Here is a 12,527-nt window from a genome sequence, read left to right as displayed (position 1 = left end):
AAACAAGCACTATTTAAGGCATAGTCTCAGGTCAGCTGATTGGAGGAGTCAGTGGCTGGAGCCCCTAAAGTAGTTTTTTTTCAAGTGCATTGATTCAGGAACAAAACTCTGCTTTTATCTTGGTTTATATTTAATTCATATACTGCTTACTTAAGGGTGTGCCTACAGGGCTGACTTCTGTGTTAATACAGGTGCAAAATGGCTACTACAGATTGAAGGTCTTGGTCACAACAGGATTACACAAAGCAAAGCTCTGTCCTCAAGATCATGGTGCTACCTAATTCTGTCTCTCCAGGTCTTTAATTTCCAGCCATTGGAATTGCTTAAAATCCATTTTGGCATGGAATACATAATTATTTTCATATTGTGCTAGTCTGCTCCCCTGCTTTCATCCCAACAAGCCAGGAGTGAATAAGAGTTGGCAACTTTATACTCAACTATTATATTGCAGAGTACACTTTAATCAGCACCCTAATAAATAGCACGCCCAATTAATTGGGATATTTGCCAGCAAACCAATTCCTTTCCCTGCGCTTCAGTGGCTGTAAATGATGGATAAATAGCATTCTTGCTGTTGTCTGTGAGCATATTTGCTGTAATTAACAGGTATGAGTTGGTGTTTTCTGGCATGTGTTTCCTCAGTAGCTTGCTCGCCCCCTTTTAGTAGGTTCCCTGTTCATATGCAGCTACTAAAAATAAATAAAGAACAGATTTCCCTTTCAATATTTGCTTAAAACAAGGTAGTCCTTTTGTATTAAAAAAAAAAAAAACAACAAAAAAACAATCTATCCATTACTCTGCTATATGGTTTTGACAATTAAAGGTAGTATGTTAATTAGTATGTTTCTCTTTTAATTACTATGGTAAAGAGGCCTTTGCCTCACCATGGAATAATTTACAATAAAGGAGGGATTTCTGCTTCAGCTTTCTAATGCTACCTTTTTTGACCAGGGGTTGCACGGTGGTTGGCTTTAAAGTGGTATTTTCTTGAGGGAGATCCACAGAAGTACAATCTATTTTCATAAACTGGTATATGCTATGATTTACTGTAGACATGTGACAGTTTCTCTTATTTGGACATTCTTTGCCAAAAAAGTAAATAAAAATGAACACGGTAAACTTTTCTAATCCCTGCATTCCTCACAGATTGCTTTAGTGGCAACTGAAAAAAATACTGGAAGTAAATGAATGTGAAAAGGGAAATGGTACTGGAGAAATCTCAACAAGGGATCTTAAAAACCAGGATGGCTATGGATCAGCAAAGGGTAGAAACATTCGTGTAATTGAAGGAGAACATAATTTGTGGGTTATCTGAAAAAAAAAATGTCTGGGTTGGCATTTACTTTGACTTGTTGGCAGGAGGAGAAGAAACCACCCTGTACCACTGCATAAGGTTCCTTATTAGTTGTGGCTTCTGCAGAGGCTCCGTCTCCTCTTTGGAGCATGGAGGATTTCTTTCATTACATAATCTGGATTTTTTTTTTTTTTAATAGATTGAATTTTTTTTTCTCCTGTGTGTGCAAATTCTCTTTGCCCCAATGCTTCTATACTGAGGTTATTATGCTGAAGGAATGCAAGCGTCTAGAGTAACAATGGTTCATTTTCCTTTAATGACTTTGTCGACAGGATGGAGACATTTTTGTGGTGTGATGAATTCACTCGGTCTCCCGTTGTGTTTTCTCCACATGCTTTGGAAACTCTCTCTCTCTCCGAGAATTGTGGCCATCCACTCCAGCAAGAGCTTCATTACTTTATATTCATTGTATTTAAATGACACCCCAGTGGTACTGACCTCCTGGGATGATTGATGTAAATTATATGCTATGTAGGGGGAAAATAAAATCTTTTTCTGACTTTTTATGTTCTGCAGAGAAATAAAAAGTGAAAACAAATGACAGAGAAAATCAGGCCTATTCAAAGTGAAACTTTGTAAGCATTATGGTTTGAGCAGACTCCAGTTTGTGAAAGTGCTGAGACAGTTCATAATGACCTCATGATCTGAAAGGTGACCTGAGAAGGGGGAAACAATTTTGTGCCCTTTTTAGGTTCTGTATAAAACATAAGAAAAACTTGATCATGGTTTTTTTTTCCCCTCTTTGCAAGTATTGTAAGAATTCAGACTTGAGCTAGGAGCAGCCTCTGCACTTTTACCAGATAGACAAAGGCACAGTACTAGAAGAGACATGTCAGTGTTCTTTCCTCCTGTCTTGTAGCAGATTTTCTCTTATTGACTTTGGATTTTGTAACCAGTAGATATCTGTCTTGTTCAATTACTCTGCCAGGAGTTCTCACCTATAGAAGTGGCAACAGGGGGAATCATCATTGGGCAGGAGCTTCAATCCCTCATGAACTGGTAACCTCTCACTGCAGGCAAAAGGGTTCTGCAGAGCAGCACAATTTGTCAGGAAATGTTTCTGTCAGTGCTTTTTCAGGCACCTCACCAAGTCACACTGCCTCTATCCATCTCCTGGAAGTTATGTAGTTCACATTGGACATGCTCAACCATATAATCCCAGTAATTCCCATATTAAAATTACATATGGAACTGGCACAGTAATTTCTCTATTTTTTCTATGTTCTGATATTATTCTGTCCTCAATTCCAAGATATATAAAGATATGCATAGAGATGTCAGTAATATGCTGCCTTGCCTTTCTCAGTTTAATATAGGGTTCTGACAAATCACAGAATTTGGCTAAAAACTCGAGTCACCTCAAGTTTTTCTGCAGTACTTTTCATAACCTGACAGAATGTTTTGATTCTCCTTTTTGCCAGGAAAATGCTTATTGATAATCCTGCTTTGGCTAGGGTTGCCCAGATATTTTAAAATGTGTAACAGGAAGGAACTTTTCAGGCCATCCTCCTCATAGCAATGACTTAAGACTTTGCTGTGCAGGCAAGAATCAGCAGAGTGAGGCCTCCCATTCTCCAGGATAATATCTTGGTGTTTTGCCCTGTTGCTGTCAGTGCTCAGGCTGGTATCCGTTTGACTTCCATAATTGTAAGCAGAAGCAGCAGAAGGGAGAGGGGCTGGCAGCACTCGGCAGCGAGTTGCAGAATCACCTTGTCTTTCTGAGGCTGATGTGGGAGGTGGGAACAGGGAGGAAGCAACGCAGAGGGACTGACAGAATGTTTATATGAAGTAGCAAGAAGGACTGGGAGTGAGTGGTAGCCAAAAAAAAAAAAAAAAAAAAAAAAAAAAAAAAAAAGTAAGGGCAGCAGAAGTCAGCTAGGGGAAGAAGAAAATAAGATTACTTTCTACTAAACTGGAATTCAGCTGGTCCCTAGAGTATTAAGATCACTTCAGTGGTTGCCAGAGCTTTCTTCTTCCTTTTCTTTTTAAATCCAGACCCCCAAAGAAGTAAAATGCTGAGATTTACATAAAATTACAATGTCTCCAAGCTGTCAGTTTCTTAAAATGAATCCTAGTAAAATGATATTAATCCTGTTTGGTGAGTAGGCAGGAATTTGGATTAAAAGGGGACTAAGGAGGGCAAAGTAAAAGAGCCTAACTTTTGAACTTATACACACCACAAACTTTTGAGAAAACTAAGGTTTTTTTTCAAAGCACTAATGATTACTCCATTTACCTCTGTTGGTCCCATTTATTAGTTCCAGTTTATACCATGGCACACACCAGTCTGTCTCCCAAAAAACCCGCATGTGATGAGCAGAACAACCAAACTAAACTCACAGAAATCTACTATTAGAAGGTGTCCATGGAAGAAAAGGTTGAAAAGAGGAAGGAAACGTTAAAAGAAAAGAAAGGTGGGTTAAAGCTCCAGCTCATCTGGTCATGCCCTTCCCCATCAATCCGTTGAGCGGGCAGGATATAGGATGAGAAAAGCCACCATTACTAGGAATCAAGAGGAAAACATGAGTATGTAACCACACCAATGAACTGAATCAGCACAGCAAAACCAGAATATTTCAGCTGGATGGGACCTACAACAATCATCCAGTCCAACTGCCTGACCATGTCAGGACTTACCCAAAGTTAAAGCATGACCAAGTTAAAGCATAATGATATTGTCCCAATGCCTCTTATACACTGAGAGAAGCAGAGCACCAGCTCCTCTCCATAAGCCTGTTCTGACCACCCTCTCAGTAAAGGGACGCTTCCTAATGTCCAGCCTAAACCTCCCAGCTCAGCTTTGAACTATTAATGACATGGCTGAAATAATACAAATAGGCATTGCTGTAGTAGGATCCATTGGTGTTTCCAGGAGTAAAGATGAACACAGGTTGCTGTAGAGTGAAGTGCTCTTTCTGAATACCTGTACGAGGCTGTGCTGCAGAGATGAGGGTGCAGAACCCCTGTGTACGCCCTCACCTCCCTGCTGCAGGGAGACCCAGCTGTCTGTCCCAAAATCCCCAGGCTTTCTGGACTCAGAGCAGCGCTGGAGCCCTCCAGCAATGCCTGCTGCTGGAGGGGAAGGAAAAGGTGGCTCTGGCTCATCAGGCAGCACCTGAAATATCATCCCTGGAGGTGTTTAAGGAAAGACTGGGTGTGACACTGAGGGACACGGGCTGGCTCACAAGCTGGTGACTGGTCATAGGCTGGACTCGATAATCTCAGGGGTCTTTTCCAACCTAACTGATTGTGTTATTCACAGAATCACAGAATTGTTAGGGTTGGAAAGGGCCTTTGGAGACCATCCAGCCGAACCCCCGGACAATGCAGGATGACCTGGAGCAGGAACTTGTCCGAGTGTGCTTAGAATGTCTCCAGAGAGAGACACCCACAAAATCCCTGCTCCAGTGCTCTATCACTCTCAACGTAAAGAAGCTCTTACTCATGTCTAGGTGGAACTTGCGTTTCATTTTATGGCCACTTCTCGTCCTGTGGCTGCGCACCACCCTAAAGAGCCGGCACCAATCTGCAGACACCGGCCTTTGAGATGTTCGCAGGGATTCACCCCGGGCGATCCTGCGAGCGGCGGGCCGAGGGCGCGGCGGCGGCGGCGGCGGGGGCGGGAGGAAGCGGCGGCGGCCCCGCCTCAGCCCGGCTCCTCCCCGCGCCCTGGGAGGCGCCGCCGCCGCCTCCGTCTGCGGGGCGGCCGCTGTGGCGGAACCGGCTCCTCCCCGGCCGGGCGGCGCCATTTTACCCCCCCTCCTCCCTCAGCGGCCGTGGCGGGCGGGGGGAGCAGCGCGAAGCCGCCGCCGCCGCTGCTGCTTTTCCGTCCCCCTCGTTTCTCGCCTCGGTCCAGGCAGCGCGTGAAGGGGAAGGACCGAGGTTCAGTGCCTGCCCCTCGCTTTCCCCTCTCGGCTGTCCGCACACGGGGTGGGGGGGACCGGGCACCACAAGCTGCTTCCCACCTTCCTTCCTTCCATCCTTCCTCCCCTGCACATCTCAACCTCCTCATCCATCCATCCATCCCTCCATCCAGGGGTGAGCCTTTGAGTGAGTCACCAGAGAGGGCACGCAATTAGAGTGTTGCTGTTAATTAACTCAGTGAGGTTGCTCGTTGTTGGGGCCTTCAGGAGCATTAACGGGGCGGCTCCTGCCCGCGGTACCTGCGGGGCGGGGGCGCGGCGGGGCCCGGGGGCGCGGGGTTTTCTGCTGGCCTTCAGTGTTACATTGCTCCCTGCCCTGTCCTCTTCGTTTTGTGGTTTTGCAACTAAAGTAGGAGGTGTTCCTAGGACTTTTTTTTAGATATAATATTTGAAAAATATTCTTTAAAATTATGTGACAGCGGCTGAGCTTTAGCCTGCAGTACACTGTGTTGCTAATTTCTTCGCTTTACTCTGATGTTGTGAAATGTGACTAGTTTGTAGATTTCATCTGGAGGAAATGGATTTTACTTATTTTGCCCGACCAGGTGTGGTGATTCCCTGACTGGAATCCTTATTTGGAATCCTATGAATTAGGCTGCTCATTCCTGATGAGGAATTTTGGATACATACATTGATACCCTAACTTAATAGTATTCCTCATATGCCAGAAAGTTCTCATAGTGTTTTGTATAGAAAATATTAGTCCTTACAGAAATTACTGGCAAATGTTAAAAGCCTAGACTGACAGTCCAGAAAAATGTTTATTTGTGCTAGCTGTAAGTGATTTTTCCACTTCAGAATATTTTTATACTTCCTGTGTCCAGATCAACTGCTTCTAAGTTCCTAGAAATTACACAAATGGATGATTTGCAGTCGATGACTGCAGAGCACGTATACAATGCAAAATATATATTACTGTGTTTGTGAAATGGGAGCAGGAACCTGGTGTTGCAGGCAATGGAAGTTTGCTGTATGGCATTAGTGTTAGTGATTTATTGTGAGACATTTGATTTCCTACAAGTGAATCTCTTTCAAGGTTTGCAGCCTTGTTGGTGTTTCGCTAAAATTTTCTATTGAAATATTTTCTGTAACTCCTACATTATTCTCTTTCTTGGTGCAGGCCTGGCTTTCCCTTTGGCTTAAGGCAGCAGTGCTCACTTGGCAGGATGCAGTGCACCCACCCTCTCTCCCTTTTTGCATATATTTCTTCACTGTTGGCCTGATCCAAGTGGTGTGGAAGGCAGTGTCAGTCCTTCTGTTAGTTTTGGTGGACTTTACACAGGCACTTATTTGCATGTTATTAATGTGCAAATCATATTTTGTTTTATTTTGGTTGCTTTTTATCCTGTGTATTGTTGCTGTGTAGGTGGGAATGTTAAGGTAAGAATAGCATTTCCAGCTGTGACAGGATAAAATTATGTTTTTTCAAAGCCCCATCTCTTGTAAAAGTTTGAAAAAGTTAATTTTCAGTTAGATAAAGTGCTTCTTAGCTGTGGTGATTCTGAATAAAAGCTTGAGGTCTAGACTGAATATACTAAAACTGCAGGAGCAAAAGATCAAAGTTGTGTTTTTGAGAAGTAAGCAAGAAATCCTTTAGGGACATCTAACTTGTGATTTTCAAATCTATGGATTTGAAGACATTGCTTAAGGTTTCACAGGATTCTGTGGCCTTTGGAGCCTCTGACTGTCACAACCAGCCTAATTACTCTACTGGGCTCAGTTCTGGGTGGAATGGAAGGGAGCTGTGTGTGAGTTGATTAGTCAATTAGTAACTTGACAGGATAAGCAGGCTGTAATTTAGCGAGCTACAAGTGTTTTAAGAATTGCCTACATGTAAGTGTAGAGCAACAGTGAACATTGTTCAGGTTGTTATTTCTGTTCTGCTGTGCTGCCCTGGAGCAGTGAGACCAGCTAGACGGTGTCTTTCTAGGTCATCACTGCAAAGGTGTTCTGAGGCACGAGGCCAAACCCAGGCAGTGTAATTATACCATAGAAAATTACTGAGTTAATGCTCTTGTTGCAATTGTGAAATACCCAAATGTCTAGATACACGAGCATGTAAAGAAAAGGAAATTAGTTGGGCCTATGTTCTCAGGGAAGCAGGCAGTGGTGACTCAGTTACAAGCTTATCTGCAGCTCATCAAAAAAAATTTGCCTGTCAAAGCTACTGAAAATGGTATTGATTTGATCTGCAATCTGTGTTTCAGGTACTTGGCATTTGTAGTGCTATGTGGAGTCGTTATTAATTTTAAGTAATCTTAGTCAGTGTTCTTTTGCAAGCTATCACAGGTGAAATTTCTATTTATAAATAATACTTGGCTTTTCTCTACCCCTGTATTTTGCATATGTTTGAAGTATCGTGTTTGATTACAATCAGACTTTCACAGACTCAGCTGCAAACTTTCTAGTTCACACAGCTCCTTAAGCCATCACAGAAGTAGCAGTAATGGAAAAAGGGGCCAAAAGCTTGTTTGGAACATTTGATTTCCAATAGATTTTTGCTGAAATGAAGGCTTTTTTACTTAAAATGCCATCCAAGCATATGATTTTTTAAAAGCACTTAGCAATGAAGAGCTCCATTGATAATTCTTCTGATTAAGCCCAGTACTGAGGTATACCTGGGAGAAATAAGTATTTTTGAGTAAGCAATAATGCATTTTAGCAGGAACTTACTGGATATCATCTGTGACTATGAGATCTCTGAAAATGGTTTAGTAGCCTGAATGTTACTGACATATTGTTAGACCAACTTTTAAAGAGCTAGTTTTCATGCTTTGACCTAATATTAAAGCCATGGCTGTTTTTCCTGTAGTTTTACTTGAAATAGATGTTGCATACATGAACAACAATGGAAACAGATATTTTCTTCTCCAGAGAGTTTATACTGACATTAGCAAGCACTGATTTCGGAAAACAGGAACATCCCCACAAGAAGAACTTGAATTTTATTTTTTATAATCTTAGGTATAGATTTGGCTGCTTATTCTTGATGAGGAATTTTAGATAGATATGTTGATGCCATAACTTGATGGTATTCCTGATATGCCAGAATATTCAATTAAGGTCAGGGTGGAACTATGTGATGAAATGATTTTAATTGTATTTCACATAGTGAATCAAACACAGCTCAGGGTGATATGAGAGGAGAAGGGTCGATATAATCAGTGTGATAGGTTGGGAAGATGCCATTTTGAAAGGAGATGAAGGCAGGTGAAGGTTTAGACAGAAAAGTTACACCAATGGAAATGCAGTTTAAAGGTAATGATAACTTGGTTATGCTTCATGGAAAATCCACCTCTGTTATTAAACCCTTAAATTTTAATTTACTTTAAATGCAACTAAAGGTAGATGGGCACCCAAAATCACTAAAGGAGTTGCTCGCTGGACAATGGGCAGCAAAACACATCAACAGGGCTAACCTGACCTCTGCATATTATTACAGAAATGCTTTACTCTTAAGAAAAAGCAAAATACTGAGCAAGTCACAACTGGGGCCTGTTCATTCTTGCATGCTGGAATCAAGTATGGAAGTCCTTGATGACTTGGAAGCTTCTTTTTTTTTTTTTTTTTTTTTTTTATCACCAGACCTGTGAGCACACCTTGTGTTTGCTTCACTGAAAATCAGCAGTGGTTCCCACAGGAAGGTCATGACCACTGAATTGCATCTCTATGCAATTACTAAATAATTGCATATAGAAGGGTTGTAATACCAGTGTATTAAGAAAAAAACAATTGCTAGTTGAAATAAATTCAGGGTTATAGAAGTCCAGATTCTGGAAGCTGTGAGAACTTGGCTGTTATTTTCAGGTTGTTTGGTCTTTGCACTGTTTTCTTAAAGCATTTTTAGGAAGGAAGGAAAGCCATTTGTGCTTAATTTGCAGTGCTATTAACTGCTACTGAGGCACAAAGCTCTGCAAAAAAGTGGGCACGTTCAATTCAGAGGGAGGTGGGTGAATATATATTAGATTTATTTTGCCAGCTTCCTTCTTAAAAAGAAATGTATCACTTCTGGGGAAAGATATAGCTCTGGAGTTGAAAACTCTGAGAAGTGTTTGTAAACACCTCCAGATGTGAATGCAGAGCTCTTGTGTAAAATTATTCTGTTTCCCACTCTCAAATAAAACAGATCTATGTATTAGTATTCCTTCAGTAGTCCAGACCATTGTGTGGTGTGGTTCAGAGGAAACTTAAAGTACCTGTCAAGTCTAACATGGGGATGGAGAAATTATAGCTTCAAATATGAAGACATGCAGGGTAATTTTGAGTTAAACAAAAAAAATTATTGCACACAGTGGAATCAGAAGGTTTGATTTTAGTCTGAGGTTGCTTTAGTGACTTTTCTTTCCTTGCTAAGTCAGTAATAATTGTGCTTGTTTGCTGCTTTCATGTAAGGCCTTCAGTACAAGTAATGCACAGAAACACTCTGAGATGTAGAAATGAACAGGAAGGATTGTTTTATCTTCAGGGATGTTGAACAGGACTGATCTAAAGATAAAATCATTAGGATGTGTGTTATTTGGATGAAAATCTATGACTGCATGTATTAGAAAACTGTTGTTACCAGTCATGCATGTTTCTTCTCTAACTTCTACGTGGGAATGAATGACTGAACTGCTTTTTAAATGGACAGGGGGAAACGATGTTCAGTTGTATTCATGTGGGCTTTCCAAGCATGTTCTGTTCCAAGAGAGTGTCATGGTTAAAGATGAGATGCTTATTTGTCTGGGTGGTGAAAGCTGGGCTGTGCATTGACAGCTATAAGATGAATTTTTTCTTTCTGGTATTCAGCTTAAAATAAAATTACCCTAAGAATCTGGTCTATCAAGTAATAAATGGAAGCAGCAGAAACAGATGTAATGTGTTATCCTTAGAATGAATAGTGCATGCATTCTGCTTTGTGGTACTTTGTTAATTAATTAAAAATGAAAGAAAGCTGAGATTGCAGCCTGAGCTTTGAACAATATTGTTGTGTGCAGACCTGGTGCAGATGTGTCCCTGCCTGCCCACAGATTGCTTCTAATCTTGTGTTTGGTCTGACTGTTCCCGAAAGTTTGTGCCTTTACTTTATCTGCTTGGCTTTTTAAGATGCTGTGCTTAGGGAGTATGGAAGTTATTAATCCTGTTTCCTGTAAGCAAAAACATTTCTTAATTGTTGCCCCAAAAGCTGGTAGTTTTTGACCTGAACAGGTTAGAGGATGATAAAGTAATTTCATTGTATACTATCAATCCTTATTTTGCTGTAAATCCTAGGTCACATGTGCCCTATGCTTATCTGAAACCCTTCAGAGTGTTTCTAGTTCCAGCCTGCTTGAACAGCTCGGGAGTACTTGAGGACTTTACACTTAGTGTTTTAATCTTCAGCTAATTTGTGCTACTGGGAGAGTGGGTGACAAGCAAAATAGTGTATGTGCTCTTGCATTTGGTTATGGGTTTTTTTTGTTTTTTTTTTTTAAACTTTTTTTTTTTTGTAGTTTGGAGCATACACTCAGCCAATCTTGCATTGTTGAGTAAGGTTATGATATGTTTTTGTTTTTTAAAAGAAATGCAGTAACAAAAATCTGTATTTCCTGTAGTTTTTTCAGTTCTTATATCTCTAGTCATGGAAGGCTGCTACCCTATACCCTCTTGTCAGCTGGTGAGAAATATGAAATACTCAGTGGTAACAGGCTAGTTAATCTAATTACTCTGAAGTAGAGGTTGTGGGGAAAAAAAGCATTAATTTTAATTTTGTGTTAATTCATAGTTATACTGGCTTTTCTTACCTTCCTGTTTTGTTTGAGTTTATATAAATGAAAATTTGTCAGTCTTTACATTTTTGCATGGTTCCAGGTTATATGCAAAATGTATATATGAAAAGACTGATGTGATAACCATGTTAGATGTATGCTTGATGAATTAAATCATTGTAATGGTAACTTCTACTCTGTATTATTCAGTGTAAAAATTTTTGCAGGGATGCTGCAAAATAGATTATGTAATCCTGCACCTTTTTTAGCCTAGAACAGAGATACCAGAGACAATCTCTGCAAATCGACATTTGTTTTAAACTGACCTACTGCAGACTGATGTATTTTTTTTTTTTTTTCTTGTGGTGAAGTGAAAACTGTATTACTATTAACTTTTGCTCTTCCTGAGTGAGTTTAGATCAGCTGTCAGACTGTGATAGGACTGTTCTGTCGTGGCTGTTTGGATGCATCTTTCTCCTGGATCTTCGTGTGACACTTCAGCAGTGGGCAGTGGTGAAGGTGTCTGAGTAATATCTCAGAAGCCTTGACTGGGTCTCTGTTCTTCAACCTGGAGAAGGGGAGACCTCACAGCACCTCCCAGTACCTAAAGGGGCTCCAAGAGAGTTGGAGAGGGTGTGCAGTGATGGGACAAGGGGGAATGGCTGGAAGCTGGAAGCAAGGAGGTTAAGATTAGAAAATGAGGCATTCTTTGCTGTGAGGGTGGTGAGGCACTGGAACAAAGGAGTGGTGTCAGCCCTGTCCCTGGAAGTGTTCTAGGCCAGCTTGGCTGGGGCCTTCAGCAGCCTGGTGTGATGGAAAGTGTCCCTGCACATGGCAGGGGGTTGGAATGAGAGGAGTTTTAAGATGCTACAGAATGGTTTGGGTTAGAAGATATGATTTTATATATGTATTTATATGTAACTATAGTGTAGGATATTGCCTAAATGGATAACTCCTTTATAATATTTTATATCATGAGCATTCCATGATTTGGAATTCCAGTTTTTATGTCTCTCAGCTGGATCTTGGATACCTGGGCTACACAGATCACTTATTGATTGTAAAAAAAGTCAGTGTAAGTTAATATTGCTTGGTAATTTCTGAGTGGATATGGATATGCAGGAGGGTTATGAAACAGAAATCTACCCAGGTATCTTACTGTGGTGAGAGGGATGGGCCTAAACCTGATGAGAAATGGCTTAAAATTTGTTTCCCTCAACTGATAACTTTTGTACTGCTGATTCATATGGAACAAGTGTTTTCTGTTATGACTCTTCAATGTAAAAGACGTAGAGATTACAGTAGATGCTTTTAAACATTTATATTAGTGATTATATATACCCTTGAATGTGTGGTTTTACTATACATTTGATTGCAATGTTTTACTTATGAGAAAAGAATTTATAAAAGCTGGACCTACTTGGATAGGAACTCAAAATTACCAGTCCAAATAGTGTTAATCAGAAGTTATCTTCTTGCTAGAGTTCATGATTAAAATGCAGCACATTGAAATAATCTGTGACT

General features: G+C 40.7%; 2 protein-coding genes across 4 annotated transcripts in view; one reads left to right on the top strand and one right to left on the bottom strand.

The window, feature by feature from the left end:
- The window catches only part of RUNX2 (RUNX family transcription factor 2), a 214,806-nt gene that overhangs the window by 170,030 nt on the left and 32,249 nt on the right, over positions 1-12,527 (bottom strand). The gene's annotated exons all lie outside the window — the stretch shown is intronic.
- SUPT3H (SPT3 homolog, SAGA and STAGA complex component) overlaps positions 5,047-12,527 on the top strand; it is a 252,787-nt gene continuing 245,306 nt past the window's right edge. The window contains exon 1 of one of the 2 annotated variants that reach the window (XM_079298425.1): positions 5,047-5,404. The gene's annotated coding sequence lies outside the window, so the exon portion shown is untranslated. The remainder of the gene's footprint in view (positions 5,405-12,527) is intronic. The other variant, XM_079298424.1, reaches the window with a different exon arrangement.

This window comes from Erithacus rubecula, assembly GCF_903797595.1.
Source record: "Erithacus rubecula genome assembly, chromosome: 2".
NCBI classification, from domain to species: domain Eukaryota; kingdom Metazoa; phylum Chordata; class Aves; order Passeriformes; family Muscicapidae; genus Erithacus; species Erithacus rubecula.
Note: the sequence above shows the minus strand (reverse complement) of the source record. Positions and strands in the feature narration are given on the sequence as shown.